This window comes from Lepidochelys kempii, chromosome 7, assembly GCF_965140265.1.
Source record: "Lepidochelys kempii isolate rLepKem1 chromosome 7, rLepKem1.hap2, whole genome shotgun sequence".
In the NCBI taxonomy this organism is placed as follows: domain Eukaryota; kingdom Metazoa; phylum Chordata; order Testudines; family Cheloniidae; genus Lepidochelys; species Lepidochelys kempii.
In genome coordinates this window covers 26,132,621-26,150,574 of record NC_133262.1, presented here as the reverse complement: position 1 = coordinate 26,150,574, position 17,954 = coordinate 26,132,621, and the positions used below count along the sequence as shown (strand labels likewise).

The 17,954-nt window shown below is 41.0% G+C and overlaps 1 protein-coding gene across 10 annotated transcripts in view; it reads right to left on the bottom strand.

Moving 5' to 3' along the window:
* Nucleotides 1–11,917, bottom strand: part of ERC2 (ELKS/RAB6-interacting/CAST family member 2) — an 830,030-nt gene extending 818,113 nt beyond the window's left edge. For all 10 annotated transcript variants that reach the window (XR_012159812.1, XR_012159814.1, XR_012159815.1 and 7 more), the window contains exon 1: nucleotides 11,652–11,917. The gene's annotated coding sequence lies outside the window, so the exon portion shown is untranslated. The remainder of the gene's footprint in view (nucleotides 1–11,651) is intronic.
* Between the last annotated feature and the right edge of the window lie 6,037 nt (nucleotides 11,918–17,954).

Genomic DNA, 17,954 nt, shown 5'->3' with positions numbered 1-17,954 from the left:
GTGTCAATTCACTAAGCATACAGTGTGACCTGTTTACTAAAGATCAGCTATTTATTTTCATATAAAGAATTCACAGATAGGAGTTGAACGCAATGATAAAACTACCTCAAAATTCCCTAAAATAAATAAATTATATATATCTACAAACACACAAAGTACTCAAGCAAATCTATAACTAGTTGAGCAAATTTGTGTACAATTCTATATCCAATTACTAACATTGTTATTAAACAAATGAATATCTAAAACTTGATCCTTTCATCTCATAGGCTCCTAAAGTGCCTTTAAAAATTATGCACTTACACACACACACCAAACAGCCCAGACCTTTATGCATAGGAGTAGTTTCCACTGAATTCTTTAGGACTACTCCTGTTAGTAAAATTATACAACTCAACTATTTGCAGGATAAAACCATATATCAATTTTTCCTTTTAGTAATAAGAACATTATTTTTGTTCAGGAAATAATAGAATAGCATCTGGTTTTAGGTTTCAGAGTGTTAGCCGTGTTAGTCTGTATCAGCAAAAACAATGAGGAGTCCTTGTGGCACCTTAGAGACTAACCAATTTATTTGGGCATAAGCTTTCATGGGCTAAAACCCACTTCATCAGATGCATGGAGTGAAAAATACAGTAAGCAGTATATACTGGGGATCGGCAACCTTTGGCTTGCGGCCCACCAGGGTAAGCCCCCTGGCAGGCCGGGCAGTTTACCTGCCGCATCCGCAGGTTCGGCCGATCGCAGCTCCCACTGGCCGCGGTTCACTGGCCCAGGCCAATGGGGGCTGTGGGAAGTGGCACGAGCCCAGGGATGTGCTGGCCGCCACTTCCCACAGCCCCCATTGGCCTGGAGCAACGAACCACAGCCAGTGGGAGCTGCAATCGGCCAAACCTGTGGACACGGCAGGTAAACAAACCAACCCGGCCAGCCACAGGGCTTACCATGAGGGCCGTGGGCCAAAGGTTGCTGATCCCTGGTGTGTATACACACACACACACACACACAGCACGTGAAAAGATGGGAGTTGCCTTACCAAGTGGGGGGGTCAGTACTAACGAGGCCAATTCAATTAAAAAAATATAAAGTCATAAAATATAAAGCAAAATTATGTGGACGAACCATTTGAGCCAGTAAGGATATGTATGCCTGTGCACGTACTATGACTTGCACCATAACATTTTAGGCTGTGTTTTCATCAAAATTCATAAGGAACCCAATCCTGTGAGATGTGAAGCACCCTTCAGTTCCACTATCTTCAGCATGAGATGAGGGTGCACATCACTTCTCAGGATTGTGCCCAAAATGAACTGGGCTGGACTGCATCCAGGCTTATATTGTAGCCCTCCAAGGAATATGCAGGTGCTGTAGGAAATGTTTTTGGTGATTATGTCCTTTCTCTCTGAGTCAGTACAGAACCAGTTCCCTAAAATACTGTTAGAAGGCACTCTGCTACTAAAGTTGCCATTTTTCTGAGGAGACAGAACTGAATTCCCAAACAACTGAGGTTATTAAATATTTCATAGTACTTTTCTGCTATATTACACCGTCCTTTCCTGCCTTAGTACAAAAGTTGAGCCTAATATGTTTGAGTATTATCCATGCCAATTCATAAGAAATTGTGAGCCATCATTGTAGACATCTAATATGAACATCTAACATCTGTTTTCAGTGTTATTCTACTTAGCAAAAAGAGTTGTCTGAGCAGATTTACAAATGATTTTTTTAAAGATGTCTGTATAAAAGCCACAGTACAGCATACCTGCCAATATTTGGCAATCAAAAGTAAATGTGCCTTTCACAGCAAACTGTTTCTTCCAAAGGAGGAGGCCAAAAGAAGCATTTAGGAGCACCTGTATCTTCCTGTAGTAGCAGCAGAAAAAGAACCAAGACTGAATGCAGTTATGCTTTATCATGTTCTACTATTTTGCTAATCCTGCCTCAGTATTCAAAGAATGATGTGACAAGGAAGCTGAATTTCAAAAAAGTAATGTTTCTTTTTGGGAGAGGAGAGATGGGAGAAAATTGTAAAGACATAGTTCATGAGGTCACAGAAAAATTTAGACCCTAGGAAGTCTTTTTAGAAAACAGAAGATTCATACAGTGTATAATATACACACAATGAAATACTACGTTGGTCATGTATCTCATGGCAAATTAATTTTTAAATTAATTTTATTGCCTGTGAAAGGTGCTGGGTTAACAGCATTGAAGACTAAAGGAGCAGCAGCAATGCAATCTCCCTCAAAGTTTGACATGAAGGGACCATTTCCAGCAATGAGATAGTACAATCTCCGGGTCAATTCAGTTAATAGCCTCTGGGAATCAGAAGTGTGTTATTGGTTCCATTTGTGAGGTTGGACTGTGTAAACTTCATTTGCAACTGGACTGAGACCATCAATGTATGTTACATAAGCCACTGAGAATTCATCCTATTTTACTAACCTTACATCAGCATCAGCTGCACTGGATCTGAACTACCAGTAGTTACCTGGAGGTAAAATGCTCTGCATCCTATTAATAATACCCTTATTGCATGAGTCGCAGCACTGTACTTCTACTTCTCTCCTTTCCTCTAAAACAAGTCTGTTTCCCTTGCATTCACAGTGATAACCAGACTGGCAACTAATAACCTGTCCTACCAGTTCCCCTTTTCCAGCAACACCTATCCCACCTGCACACAATTATCTGAATGACAATAACACTAGCAGTTTTCACAGGTAAAGCTACCATTTATCTTACTCTCTTGTCAGATCTTTTGCCTCCCTTTATCTTTTCATGCTTACATCCTACATTTTTATATTTTTTTAATTTTTAATTATTTTAAACTCTAAAGCACAATCTTTCCAGTCATTTTACTTGCTAAAGATACTTATTTCTCCAAACACCAGCCACTAAGTTCTATTGCAGCATTGGGCCATGAGTAGTCAGAGCAGTACCATAAAATGTGCTAGCATGACATGCAAACAGTTTAAAACTTTTAAATATGCAAATAGACATATTAGAAATGGAAAGGCACTTGAAAAAATGGTAATTTGGTCATTAAAGAAAGAAGACAGGCTGGCCAGAGAGTAGTTGTTCCAAATTCTCACTTAAAATAAGTGCTATACTGTAAAAGTAGGTTTCTTGGAGAATGGTCTGTGTTAGCCCAGAAAATTCATCTGTTCCTTATTTCCAGAACATGACTTCAGAAGTAAGGAATTTCTCTAGGCAACTGAAGGGCAAATCCACCTAGGCATTCAAGGACAGCTTAAAACCCTACTGTGGAACCAAGCTCTTATCCTCAGATGTACCTTACTCACTGCCATAAAAAGTCCTACTGGAACTAAAGGCAGGTTATATGCTACGAAAGACTTCTGCCTGGACCCTAAGACAATCAATATTTCTCCACTGTCCAGACTCCCCTGGAAAGAAACTGGGTATCTTTAGATGAAAAAGGACAGGAAATTAAAGCCATTTTCACCAACATAAGGTCCAAAAGATCTCTCATGTGTGGTAGTATGCTGCCATGCAAGTTTATTAGCATAGCGATTCTCTGCCACAAAAAACACTGTCACTGTGGAAAAACCTTTTCAAGAGCAACATCAACAGACATAGATAAATGGGGTTCTATAGATATATTGAATGCATGATAGGAGATGGCTCCAGAGACAAAGACAGGGAGTCACCAGTCTCTCTCCAAATTCTGGATACCATGGTTGATGAGGCCTAACTTGCGCTATCAGAATCACCATGATCCTTGCTGGACCAGATTCTTCATGGAAAAAGAAAAGAACCAATTATTACTTTAAGAAGTAGGGATTAGAAATCACAGGCAAATAAACCAAGTAAATTGCTAGACTTCCCTGAAAAGAGCCCAAACTGTTACACTAATTCTAAATATCTTCTGAAGCTCTTACCTCTGTCCTTAACACTGGAATTTATCAAAAGATAAAAAGCACCAGTTGTCTGGTATAAATAATAACACAGAGCATGAGAGTTGAAGCTCAGGAACCAATATTTAGTAGAATGGAGATGGATACCCAAAATTCTTCTGTACAAATGCACATTTGATATCTACGTTTATAGCCTTGCCTAGACCCCAAATATAGCCTACAACCATTCCGAGGCAGAACAGAAAAAAAACCAATTTACTTCACACCTTAGATATGCACAGTGATAGCCTAGAATAAATCCAATCCACTTTACTTCAAGGATCATTTTTTAAAGAGTCGTTAACACACACACTCAAACAAAAAGTGAACCCAATTAAAGGCAAAAATGCTCTGGAACAATTTTAATTGATTTTTCTGCTGATCTATATTTTCAATTTCTTCTTTTTAGTATCGCCCAGAAGAATCACCATTGCTAGTACAAACTAGAGAGGGACAAAAAAGGGGTGATGGTTTTGCTTTCAATTTTGTAGTCTCAATCACTGGGTTTTAATTTTGCAAGCCTGAAACCAAAGCTACTCTACCCATGGTTTTTGATGCAGTTTCTAAGAATGTGGTGTATTTTACTTTTCCCAAGTTTTCCCTGCTGACCGGTGATTCTCAAAATGAAGTTACCTACTTTAAAGTAACACTTGCCCTGCTTCAAGGACTATGAAGAAAATAAAAGTAAAAAATCATGAAAATCCAGCATTAACATTGCAAACTAAAAGTCAAAGCATCTGGTAAGCCACACTCAGCATTGCCAAATACACAAAACAGCATCCAAAAGACTATCATATATATTGAAAAAATACATTGAGGATACACACTAAAGAACCCCGAAGACTGGAAAAGATATACATAAGAGCACACAGTACATCAGCCTCAACACTACAAAAATGCATGCAAGAATATTACAAAGTTGCACCTGGTATTTTTAAAGTGAAAAAAATTTACTGACTGCCTCTCACAGTCTATGTTAGATCAAAAACACAACATGTTAGGATGGATAGAAGTACTATAAATACTGGGAGAGAAGTTGTCTCTGAAGAAGACATTTACAGGCCCTAGTGGCCTTAGATCTCTTTCTCCTTTTCACCTTGGGGGAATGCTCCTCTGAAATGCTTCCAGCTCCACATGCAGGGCCAGTTAGAAAGGCAGAATTGTAGGATCTAAATAAGTGGATGAGACAGTGGAGTTGGGAGGAAGGATTTAGGTTTATTAGGAACTGAGGAACCTTATGGGAAAGGAGCAACCTATACAGGAAAGATGGGCTCTACCTAAACCAAAATAGAACCAGATTGCTGGCATGTAAAATTAAAAAGATTGTAGAGGACTTTTTAAATAAAGGGCTGAGGGAAAGCCAACAAGTGCACGAAAGCACACAGTTTGGACAGAAACATCCCTTAGGGAAGGATTTATTAAAGGAGATACTCTATATCAGGGGTCCCCAAACTTGGTTTGCAGCTTGTTCAGGTAAGCCCCTAGCAGGCAGCGAAACGCTTTGTTTACCTGAGCGTCCGCAGGTATGGCCACTCGCAGCTCCCAGTGGCCACAGTTCACCGTTCCCGGCCACTGGGAGCTGCGAGCAGCCATACCTGCGGATGCTCAGATAAACAAAGCGTCTCGTGACCTGCCAGGCGCTTACCTGAACAAGCTGCGAACCAAGTTTGGGAACCCCTGCTCTATATCCTAATAAAGAAGAGCGGATAGAAGCTGAAAAAGTACAGGTTGGAACAGAAGATAAACAATCTAACAAAAAATAATGCCATCCAATTACATCACATGAAAGCAGACAACTAAATATAGACAAATTTTATAAGGGTTGTCTTCAAATGCTAAAAGTCTAAATACTAAGATGGGTGAACTTGAGTGCCTGGTATTATTAAATAAAGATAGTGATATAACAGGCATCAAAGAAACTTGATGGAACTATAGTAATCAATGGTGGTATATCAGGGTACAAAATATATAGCAATAACAGAGTAGGTTGCACATTTGGGGGAGTAGCAGTATCTGTGAAAAAGCAAAAAGAGTCAAACATAGTAACAATCTTAAATGAAAAATCAAACACTACAATAGAATCTCTATGGACAGAAATTCCATACTTGAATAATAAGAGTATAACAGAAGGAACATACCACCAATCATCTGATTAGGTGGTGACAGTGATTGTGAAATGCTCAGGGAGATTAGAGAGGCTACAAAAACAGAAAACCCAATAATAAAGAGGGATTTCCCAACTATTCCCATATTGACTGGGTAAATGTCGCCTCAGGATGGGATTCAGAGATAAAATTTCTAGACACCACTGTTTCTTGGAGTAGCTAGTCCTGGAACCCACAAGGGGAGAGGCAATTCTTGATTTAGTCCTAAGTGCAGAACACTATTCGGCCCAAGAGCAGAACTACTCAGTAATAGCAATCATAATGTAATTACATTTTACATTCTTTAAGGAGGAGGGGAAATACCAAAGAAATCCACCATAGAAGCATTTAACTTCAAAAAGGGGAACTACACAAAAATGAGGAAGCTATTTAAACAGAAATTAAAAGAACAGTCACAAGAGTGAAATGCCTGCAAGCTGCATGCCGACTATAGTAAACCTGCCTTAGAGACCACCTCTGAAGAGAAACCACCTAACATGAGTGACTGCTTGCAGAGGCCTTGGAACACCACCACTCTCTGGTGTTCAAACCTTTGAAGAGAGACCACCTCTTACAAGCAACCACTTTTGCTAACTCCCATGAATGGTTGCTCTTGGCAGCTTTTACTGTATTTGAAAACATAAATAGAGGTTCAAACTAAATATGTATACTCCTCACCCAAAAAAAACCAAAACAGTAAGGGGACTAAAAAATGTCACCATGACTAAACCACAGAGTGGTCAGAAGCAAAAAAGCATCCTTTAAAAATTGGAAGTCCAATCCTACCGAAGAAGACAGACAGGAGTAAATTCTGGCAAGTAAAATGTAAAAATATAATTAGGCAGGCCAAAAAATAATTTGAAGAACAACTAGCAAAAGACAAAAAAATCAACGGCAAAAAAGAAAAAGTGAAGTACATCAAAAGCAGAAAGCCTGCCAAACAAACAATCAGTGGAGCAACTGGATGATCAAGGTGCTAAACGAGCACTCAAAGAAGACAGAACCATTGCAGAGAAGTTAAACAAATTTTTTGCATTGGTCTTCACTGCAGAGAATGTGAGGGAAATTCTCACATCTAAACCATTCTTTTTAGGTGACAAATCTGAGGAACTGTCCCAGATTGAGGTGTCCATAGATGAGGTTGTGGAACAAATTGATAAATTAAACAGTAATAAGTCACCAGGACCAGATGGTATTCACCCAAGAATTCTGTAGGAACTCAAATATGAAATTGCAGAACTACTAGTTGTGGTATGTAACCTATCAGTTAAATCAGCCTCTGTACCAGATGACTGGAGGATAACTAATGTAATGCTGATATTTTTAAAAGGCTCCAGAAGTGATCCTGACAATTACAGCCTAACATCAGTATCAGGCAAGTTGGTTGAACCTATAGTAATGAACAGAATTATCATATATATATATAAACACAATATGTTGGGGGAAGAGTCAACACTGCTTTTAAATCTATTAGAATTCTTGGAGGGAGTCAACAAGCATGTGGACAATGGTAATCCAATCAATATGGTTTACTTGGTCTTTCAGAAAGCCTTTGACAAGGTCCCTCACCAAAGGCTTTTAAGCAAACCAAGCAATCATGGGATAAGAGGGAAGATCCTCTTGTGGATTAGTGACTGGTTAAAAGACAGGAAATGAAGGGTAGGAATAAATGGTCAGTTTTCAGAATGGAGACAGTAAATAGCATGGTCCCCCAAAGATCTGTACTGGGATCTGTGCTGTTCAACATAGATTCATAGATATTAAGGTCAGAAGGGACCATTATGATCATCTAGTCCGACCTCCTACACAACGCAGGCCACAGAATCTCACCCACCCACTCCTACGAAAAACCTCTCACCTATGTCTGAGCTATTGAAGTCCTCAAATCGTGGCTTAAAGCCTTCAAGGAGCAGAGAATCCTCCAGCAAGTGACCCGTGCCCCATGCTACAGAGGAAGGCGAAAAACCTCCGGAGCCTCTTCTAATCTGCCCTGGAGGAAAATTCCTTCCCAACCCCAGATATGGCGATCAGCTAAACCCTGAGCATATGGGCAAGATTCACCAGCCAGATACCCAGGAAAGAATTTTCTGTAGTAACTTAGATCCCATCCCAATCACAGGCCATATTCATAAATGATCAAGAAAAGGGTCAACTGTACAAAATAACTCAAGATAGTGAAGTCCAAAGCTGGCTGTGAAGAGTTACAAGAGGATCTCACTAAACTGGGTGATTGGGTAACAAAACAGCAGATGAAATTCAATGTTGCTAGGTGCAAAGTAATGCACACTAGAAAACATAATTCCAACTATATATACAAAATGGTGGGGTCTAAATTTGCTCAAGAAAGAGATGTTAGAGTCATTGTGGATAATTCTCTGAACTTGTCTGCTCAACGTGCAGCAGCAGTCAAAAAAGCCAACCATTAGGAAAAGGGACAGATAATAAGCCAGTAAAATGCATAATGCATGCAGTTCTGGTCATCCCATCTCAAAAACAGTATTAGAATTAGAAAAGATACAGAGAAGGGCAAAAAGTTATTAGTGGCATGGAACAGTTTCCGTGTGAGGAGAGATTAAAAAGACTGGGACTGCTCATCTTAGAACAGAGACGAATAAGGAGGGATAGGATAGACATCTATAAAATCATGAACAGTATGGAGAAAGTGAATAAGGAATTATTATTTACCTCTTCACATAACACAAGAACCAGGGGGTCATTGTAACCCAGTGAATCTAATAGGCAGCAGGTTTAAAACAAACATAAGGAAGTACTTCACACAACACACAGTCAACTTTTGGAACTCGTTGCCAAGGGATGTTGTGAAGGGCAAAAGTATAACTGGGTTCAAAAAAGAATTAGATAAATTCATAGAGGATAAGTCCATCAATGGCTATTAGCCAAGATGGTCAGGGCAACCTGTGCCCTGGGTGTCAACAAACCACTGATTGCCAGAAACTGGGACTGGACAACAGGGAATGGATGATTCAACAATTGTCCTGTTCTGTTAATTCCCTCTGAAACATCTGGCACTGGCCACTGTCAGAAGACAAGATACTGGGCTAGATGGATCATTGATCTTACCCCGTGTGGCCATTCTTATGTTATGGGAACAGTAGAATAGTTTAGGTGGGCAAAGCCTTTTCTCCCACATAGGGCAGTTGAAGAACTACTGAGAGAAGGTCTCCAAACACACAAATGTTGGAGGTGTCCCTCTAAACCCTTCTACTTCCATAGGGCAGTGAGAAGACCTAGAGAGAGTCAATTTCCTATACCAGCATAGGGGAATCAGGGAATTGGGCCTCCACATCAACATCCGAGCAGCACGGACTTGCTTCCAGCACCAACTGGGCAGCCAGTGGAGCTAGAGTGAGTCTCTTCCCACCCCCAGACCATAAAACAGTGAAAGGATCTGGGAGATTGTCTGCCTCACTGCTACCACATAAGGCAATAAGAGGACCTCCAGAGAGTCTCCTCTCCCCTCCAGGGAAGTAAGGAAAGGGGAAGTCTCTCCTCTCCCCCAGGAGGCACTTCAGGGGACCTATGCCAGAACGTATGTTTTTCCTCACTCATCCATGGGGCAGTGAGGGGAGGTGGGGCAAGTCCTTCCCTTACTACCACAGCAGTGAGAGGAGCCTGGGAAGGAGTTTTCCCCTCTGCCAGAGCAACGAGAAGCACTAGGGGAGAGAAATGTCTCACTAACACACCCCACTGAAGAGGGGAATCTCTTTTCCTCTTCCCAGGGAGACGACAGTGAGGGGAGCAGTGGTGAGCCTTTCGTCCACCCCGCTCCTTAGCAGAGGAAGAGATGGGGGGCACTCTTTCCTCTCCTGCTCGGGGGCAGCTAAGGGAGATGGGAAGCCACCTCTCCCGTTCATGGGGCGGTGTCTCTCCTCCTTCCCCCAGCGGGCAGGAAAGGGAGCCGAACTGAGCCCATTTCCTCCCTAGCTATCCGGGAACCAGCGGGCGGCGCTGTGAGGCGGAGGGACACTCGCCCTTGGAGCGGTGAGGGAGGGGAGGCCGGTGGGAGCTTCTTGCCTCCATAGAAGCAGGAGAAAATTTCCCGCTCCTCCTGTGCAACGCGAGGAGCTGCAGACTTCTCACTCCTGGAGCAGGCTCGGGGGAGAAAAAGCACCTCCCCGGCCTCTGGGGTCCGTTCACACACGTGCCATGCAAGGGGGGTGGTGGAAGCTGCAAGAGTCCTGGGGGCTGGTGGGGCGCTTCACCCGGGCACGCGAGGGGAGCCTGGGGGCCTCTCGGTGCACTGAGGGTTGAAAGGGAGCCTAGGGTTACGGTGGGTGTCTCTCCCTCATCGCCCCGGGCGGTGGGGGGGGGCGGAGAGTGGCTCAGGAAAGCATTAGAGGAGTTGTCTATGTCCCTGTGATGGCAGGGCGGGGGAGCTGGCGCGTAGCACGTCCTCCCTTCCCGCGGGGTGGCATGGAAAGGGGGCGGAGGCAGGTGCTGAGTCTCTCTTTCTACACCCCGCGCGCCCTAGGGAAATGAAGGAGCACCGCAGAAGCCACTTAGGGGGAGAACGCTGCCCGCCTGTGGGGGGAAAAGGAGGCTACAGAAGGCTTCCTCCCCCTTTCGGTGGAGCAGTGGGAAAGGGGCACTGAACGGGGAGAGGGGGGGACGGGGACCGGGCCCGCAACTGATTGGAAAAATAACAAATGGTTAAGTGATACCCTTGATTTAAAAAGCCAGAGCAGGAAACTATCCCTGACAAGTGAGATTTGCCCTCCTCTTGGCTACACGTAGTGGCCGTGCTCATTGCAACGAGCCAGTTTCTGCCAGTGCAAGTGGCCTGTTGGATTGTCCATCAAAAGGGAAATATCAGTTCGCCGCTAAGGGAGTAGATTCCCTTCCATCCATCACAAGCCTTAGCAGGTAGCCGCCTAAAAAATCAATCACACACTAATAAAACAGACACCACCCTTCTCCCACTCGCATTACTCCAGCTCTTTAAGAAAAAAAATTGTTTGTATGTATGATAAATCTATTCCTGGGCTTTATCATCTGCATCATAATCTTGAGCCACCTAAAATGATCCTTAAACCCACACAGCATTGTAAACGTGCAACCCCACTAAGTATTCATTCATTATATAACTGCAAAATAATATCCTGTTAGTCTGACTCTGATTTCCCTTTCCCAGCCACAAAAAGAAAAAATAAATCAGGTTTTTCTCTGACACTGTTTGTCTTTAAAAAGAAAACACCAAGCTTTACAAATTATATGAGCTACAAAGCTAGGAATTTAAAATTCTCATCAAGTCCATGCTAGACTTTAATACAGTAATAATAATATTTGTAAACTGTTCACAAAAATGACAATTATATGGCTGATTTTAGGAGAAATTGCAAGAAAGGTATATAGATGATTCTGTAGGGAGAGGCACTCATTGCTACTAGAATAAGATGTGCACTTGGTCACATTTATTGCAATATATTAAAGGGATGGGGAAAAAAACCTTTTTTGCCATTTTTTTCTTAATTTTCAGCCACTACATAATTTTAGATAGCAATATATAACAATTTTGTTAATCAAAATTAATACACACATCTATTATGGCCATATTCTTGCTTAAGCTTCTCACCTTTCAAATCATTGCATCTGTCTTTCCTCCTCACATGGATTTTACAACATCAAGTCTAGCTGACAGCTGATTACACTGAGGAAAGAGGCAGGGTGGAGAGCTGGAACAGGCGAACATTTAAGAGGCAAGGGAGAGAGGGAGTCTGCTGCAGTCAGGAAAGGTTTGTGTATTTCTATCCCTCGTCTTTCTGTCCCTCAGCGAGTCTCTCTCAGTAAACTGCGAGCCTGGCTCTTTGGTTTGCTAGTCCCTGACTCAACATTCCCAGCATTCCCGAGGAGCTGGGTTTTCATTAGGGCTGAGCAACCTGCCACAAGGGGCAGCAGCAAACTCCTTAATAGAGCAAAAAGAGCTCTAGCAGCAGAACCACGGGCACTGCAAGCCCATGGATTCCCACCCCAGTATTTGTCTCTGTCCACTCATTGCAGACCCAAGGGTTCCACTCTCCCCACCTAATATGTGTGGGTCTGAAAGGAAGTAGGGCTGATGGTTATAAGACAGCCCAAAATTAAATAGTCGGCATGCAGAGCCAGTTGTGATTAAACTATTCTCTTGCCTCTATTCAAAAGGCCAACATTTTCAAAGCCACATGCCTACATTAGGTATATATATATATATATATATATAGGCCAAATTAAGGCTATGGAGGGGGGGGACAAATAGGAAATGAGTTATTGCAACTGCCAAATTAAAAGTTCAAGTATACAGAGTCCAATTTATTTCACAAGAAATGTATTATGTTGCAAAATGTATTAAGAAACTGATACTTTTATTTATTAATTTATTTTGTAAAGAGGTGAACCAGGAAAATGTCCCTTAAAAAACAAACAAACATTCTGTTTCCTAGCTCTAATCACTGACTTTTCATGTTGGGGAATGTACTTTTTCCTTTCTGCTTCTCCCCCCCCTTTGCTCACTATCATATTTTTTGTGGTCAAAATTATCATTTGTATCATTGTATTCTGACAGATTTACCTCAGACTACAGCTTCAAGACTTCTCCTCCACTCCAGGAATTTCACAAATAAATCAGGTTTCAGAATAACAGCCATGTTAGTCTGTATTCGCAAAAAGAAAAGGAGTACTTGTGGCACCTTAGAGACTAACCAATTTATTTGAGCATAAGCTTTCGTGAGCTACAGCTCACTTCATCAGATGCATACTGTGGAAAGTGTAGAAGATCTTTTTATATACACACAAAGCATGAAAAAATACTTCCTCCCACCCCACCCTCTTGCTGGTAATAGCTTATCTAAAGTGATCACTCTCCTTACAACGTGTATCATATGATTCTACACTTTCCACAGTATGCATCCGATGAAGTGAGCTGTAGCTCACAAAAGCTTATGCTCAGATAAATTGGTTAGTCTCTAAGGTGCCACAAGTACTCCTTTTCTTTTTACAAATAAATCACTGTCTGCCTCTTTTTAACCATGTTGCTATAGGGTAATGGCTTCACGGAGCACTTCAGATCTGTGTTTTACTTATTCCTGGCTCACCCATATATATAGACACTGTTGAACAGCCTTGATTGGAACAGATTTTGTGGCATTTCTATAATAAAATATTATGCCCAATGAAGTTGATTTCAGCCAGTCAGATTGCAGACTGATTTAATCCCTCAGTGGTATGACATTTGCATTATCCAAAGCCAGCTGAAATCATTTTCTGTCATGAATATTCATTCAGAGATGTTACTATTCAAGACAATACTGGAATCCAAACAAACAGGACAGGGTGCATAAAAAAAGTGTGTCTTCCTTTAGAAAATATGACCCTCCTTGATAGGGTGACCAGATAGCAAATGTGAAAAATCAAGACAGGGGTGGGAGATAATAGGAGCCTATATAAGAAAAAGACCCAAAAATCTGGACTGTCCCTGTAAAATGAGGTCATCTGGTCACCCTACTCCTTGATGCTTCTAGGTCTTTTACGTAAAAATACAATATGGGACTGAAATCCCCCTTTTTTTCCCCCCTGGGCTCAGGACATAACTAGAATAGAGACAGCAAGCATTATCACAATCTGATCAAGTCCAAATTTTACTCTTCAAAGGCTGCATATCTACATGAACAGATCTTTGCTGTAAGTAATTACCAAAAGTATGACTTGGTATAGAATAATGAATGTTCACATGGTCAAAAAAGCAACTGGGAAGTGATTCTCCTTTCTAGATTTGAGGATCTATCAAGCCTGTTATCCATGAGGATATACTGACACCGGAAAATATGATTCACCTTCCTGAGTGGCATTTTATAGTAACTTTGCCTTATTTTCAAAAGTTAAATCCTATCCTGTCTACACTAGGGAAATTTCACAAACAATTTTTACTATTGTTAACAGCAGTTTTGCTCCACCATATTAACAGTGGTAGTTTTATTTTAGATGGGTCACCAACTGCTGACAGCATTTTAAGCACTGTAGCCATGATATATCCCTGAGCCAGTGTAGGAAAAAAGCAGCTTCTGCTTTCTGATCAGCAGGGTTGTCAACGGCCAATTTGGCAACCACGAATTAGACAGTCATCTAACCCAGCTCGGAGCAGAACTAATCGTAGCCAACAACCCATCTGCACTAGGGTTCCCAATGCTGCTAAAACCAAAGGGCAAAATTTCCCTAGTATAGATAGGGCTATTTGGTAGAAAACTTCTGGAGACACACACCCTTCCCATACCCCCACCTCCTCATATATTGTCAACTACAGGCGGGGGAGGGCGGTGTGTGGAGAGACATTGTTAGAGGGGAAATATGTAGAATTATTCAAGCAAAGAGAGCTGCCAGGATTCTGCAGATAGCCTGCATGGGTTGTTAGTAGAGACAACATGGGCCCAAACCAAAACAGCAAATCCAAACCTTCCCAATCATTCAGTAAATTCTGACATGAATCTGAGCTTCTTAAATCAGGCCAATTTCTAGTTATTACTCTTTGGTGTTGAGATGTTAATATTAAGTATGAAGGGGAGAAAGCCTGACCAGATGAGTGATCAGCAACTACTTTTTCATATGGAGAAGTTCCTGGTATATGACCAGTGAACAAGACTGTTTAGCCAGCTCTTTGAGGGAAGCAGTCAGAATTGCTTTTTATGTTATATTCTTTAAACATAGCATAGCCCCTTTGCAGCCAGAGCAGCTAGTCAAAGTTCAGGGACCTGAGAATGTTCCATTAGAAGCAGAAATTGATGGGGTCTGGTATTTTCTTTGATGCAATGTTGTTTATATATAAGGAACGTACAAAGTCCTGAACTTCTCTGAACACAGGAATACTTCTCTGAACACAGGAAGAACCAAAACAAGAGGAGTAGTTTCTTAGCTTACAGCCCAACCCTCTTTAGTCAACAGACCCAATTGCTCTCACTCTAGGTTTTTCCAGGGTCTCCCTGTGCTCTCTGGCTACTGCTTGGCTATCTTGCTCTTTTGCCTCTCCCTCTTCAAACTCTTGGGGGAGTTCACAACACATCGTGACAGTTATTTTAATTAAAGGGTACATTCACACTCACTCTCAAAGAGGTTTAAACTCAAACCTATAATAAAGTTTCATCCAGCTCATATAAATATATTTATTAACATATCCACATACAATGTAATATGCAATGTCATGATATTTTTATTTTACATAATTTTGATTTTAATATATTTTATACAATTTTAGGCATGCTCTGGCATATTTTCTGGTTGGTTTATAAATGACTTTTTCCTGAAGCCCTTTCTGTGTTGAAAATGTAGCAATACCTTATAGCTACAATTCTTCGTTTACATACCATGTATCAGAGGTTTTCAAACGGTGCGGCACACCCCAATAGGGGGGCATGGAGGAATGTTCAGGGAGGCCAGCAGTAACACCAGGCAGCTTGTGCCAGCCCTCACTGGGAGTGTGGGCAGGGAGCCCCACCTCCACCCCAACTCACCTCAGCAGGCCACTCAGCCTGTGGGTCAGTATCAACATCCACCGTGGCCATGCCGATTTCCATTCCTGACAACGTCCGTGTCCAGCACTGGCTCTGCCCCCAGATACCATCACGTGCATCTTCCCCCACCCTGAAAACCAGAGAGGGGAGGAGCAGGTATTGGCCCTGCTCTTGTCATGCAGTATCACTGCAAGGCAGAAGCAGCCCACTGCTGAGGAATCCTTGACTGTGCCATTGGTAAGTATCTATGTATTTGACACTTACAGGTATAGGTAATTTAATTAAAGTTGTGTGAAGGTCTCTGTTAGGTTTATAAGTAGACTATCAAGCATCCTTTTGCATGTGTCTACTTTTGTCTGGGCTGGTGTACAACCAAAAACACAAAATGGGAGACGGGGGGGCCTCAGCTCAAAAAGTTTGCAAACCACTGATGTATTGGAACCTCTGAAGGTCCAATTGAAGTCAATGGCAAAACTCCTGTTGACTTAAATGGGAGCAAGCTTAGGCCCCAAAAATAAAATACACATAAGAAAAAAGATAAGAAAATCCAGTTTTATATTTTCCTTCCCCATCTCTGTTGCAACTCTGGTTTTAGGACTACGTACCAACTAAAACATGTAAGGGTTGTTTGATGGTATTTTTCTGTTCCGTTTTTTTTATTATTTTAAAAAATTCAAAACAAACATTATAAAAAGTATAATTTTTTGCTTTTCTTCATCTGCAACACGTTCTTTTATTCTCACCAGCTCAATCTCCTTTGCCCTTATCTCTGCCAACAACACTTCAGTAGCAGCTGGCCCCTTTTCATATACTAGATTATATAAAAATAGTGAAGACAGGAGCTGTTTAGCAGACCTGTTTTTAAATAGGAATTCAAGTGTGAACAGAACATTGTCACTGCTGCTGCATAATTGAAAGCAGCAACAACAGGTGCATGCTTTAAAAATAAGAGAAAAAACTGCATTAAAAATTTTATTCCCATGAACCGTGTCCCTGCCACTTTCATCTGTGCCTCCCTAGTGGCTGAGCTGCTTTCAGTTTTCACCATCTACTACAGAAGTTAAATCAGGAGCATTAAATAGCAGCCCATTGTACTTTTTAAAATACAAATTCAAAGTTGAAAATGGCTTGGAAAAGAAAAGTAATGCTTCCATTATATAAATGTGTAGTGCACAAAAGTTTTTGGTCACAAAGAACAGAGCCAAATTAGAAATAATGCAGCAAAAGGCATGGAGATGATTAGAGACACACAGTAGGCTTCCAAAAGAGACAAAAATATAAAAAGCTAGGGCAGGACTGAGAAGTGTATTTTATTTGACAAGGAGCAAAGTAAAAGGATACAAGTACAGAAGCTGGTACTAGTACAGTATACACTACACTAGTACAATGAAGGACAACCAGTGCTCCTATTTATCCTATCCCATAATTTAAAAATAACAAACAAAAATATCAAGGTGACGCACTTGATAAGTTCAATTTAAGTGATGCTGATAATTAATCTGTGGAACTCACTGTCACAAGGTATTATTGAGGCAAAGACCTTCATGAATATTCAGAGGAATACACATTTTTATTGAAAAAATAGAGTCTGCAATTACATTAGTTAGGAAAGAAGTTATGATTCATAATATCAGCTGATTTCCAGCTATAATAAAGAAGGAATTTTGCCTTCATGGTACAGTACTGCACAATTGGTTAGGTGTGAAGAGGGAAAGAGAAGGAGAATGTATGTGTGCGACCACATGTGTGTTTACCCATCTTTTCATCAGATATAGGCCACTATTGGAGACAGGATACTAGATGGAACTAGATGGACCATTAATGTGGTATAGTCTACCAGTGTTTAAAAATTTTTAGAAACAAATATTGTTTTTTATTGATTAAACAGGAAGAATGCACAATGAAGTAAAAACAAAAACTATGTAAAATGTGCATACAGATAACAAACTTGGATTATACTCTTAAAAAGAAAAAATGACCAGAGGAGTTCTTCCCATTGCATAAAGCCTACTTTGTGCCATTTATGACAGACCATGCATCCTGTTAATAATGCATTTTATTTACTTTTAAATGTACGAAAAAGACCATTTTAGAGGGAGAGGAGAATTACTGTCACATAAGTATACTCATACTCCTGGAATTAAAAGTAGAAGAAGAGCAGCACAACTTTAACTGGAGGTGTACAAAACAGATTTGTATATCTAACTAAAATTATTTACCATGAGGTGGTGACCAGATATTCATTAAGAGCCTGATCCAAAGCCCAGTGAAATTCCTGGGAGTTTTTCCCTTAATTTAAATGGATTTTGACTCATGTTTTAGTGGCCTAATACTGAAGAGGTGCTGACTGCTGCAATTCTGTGGAATGAGACAAAATGCTTGGGTGGCTCTGAAGAGTTAAA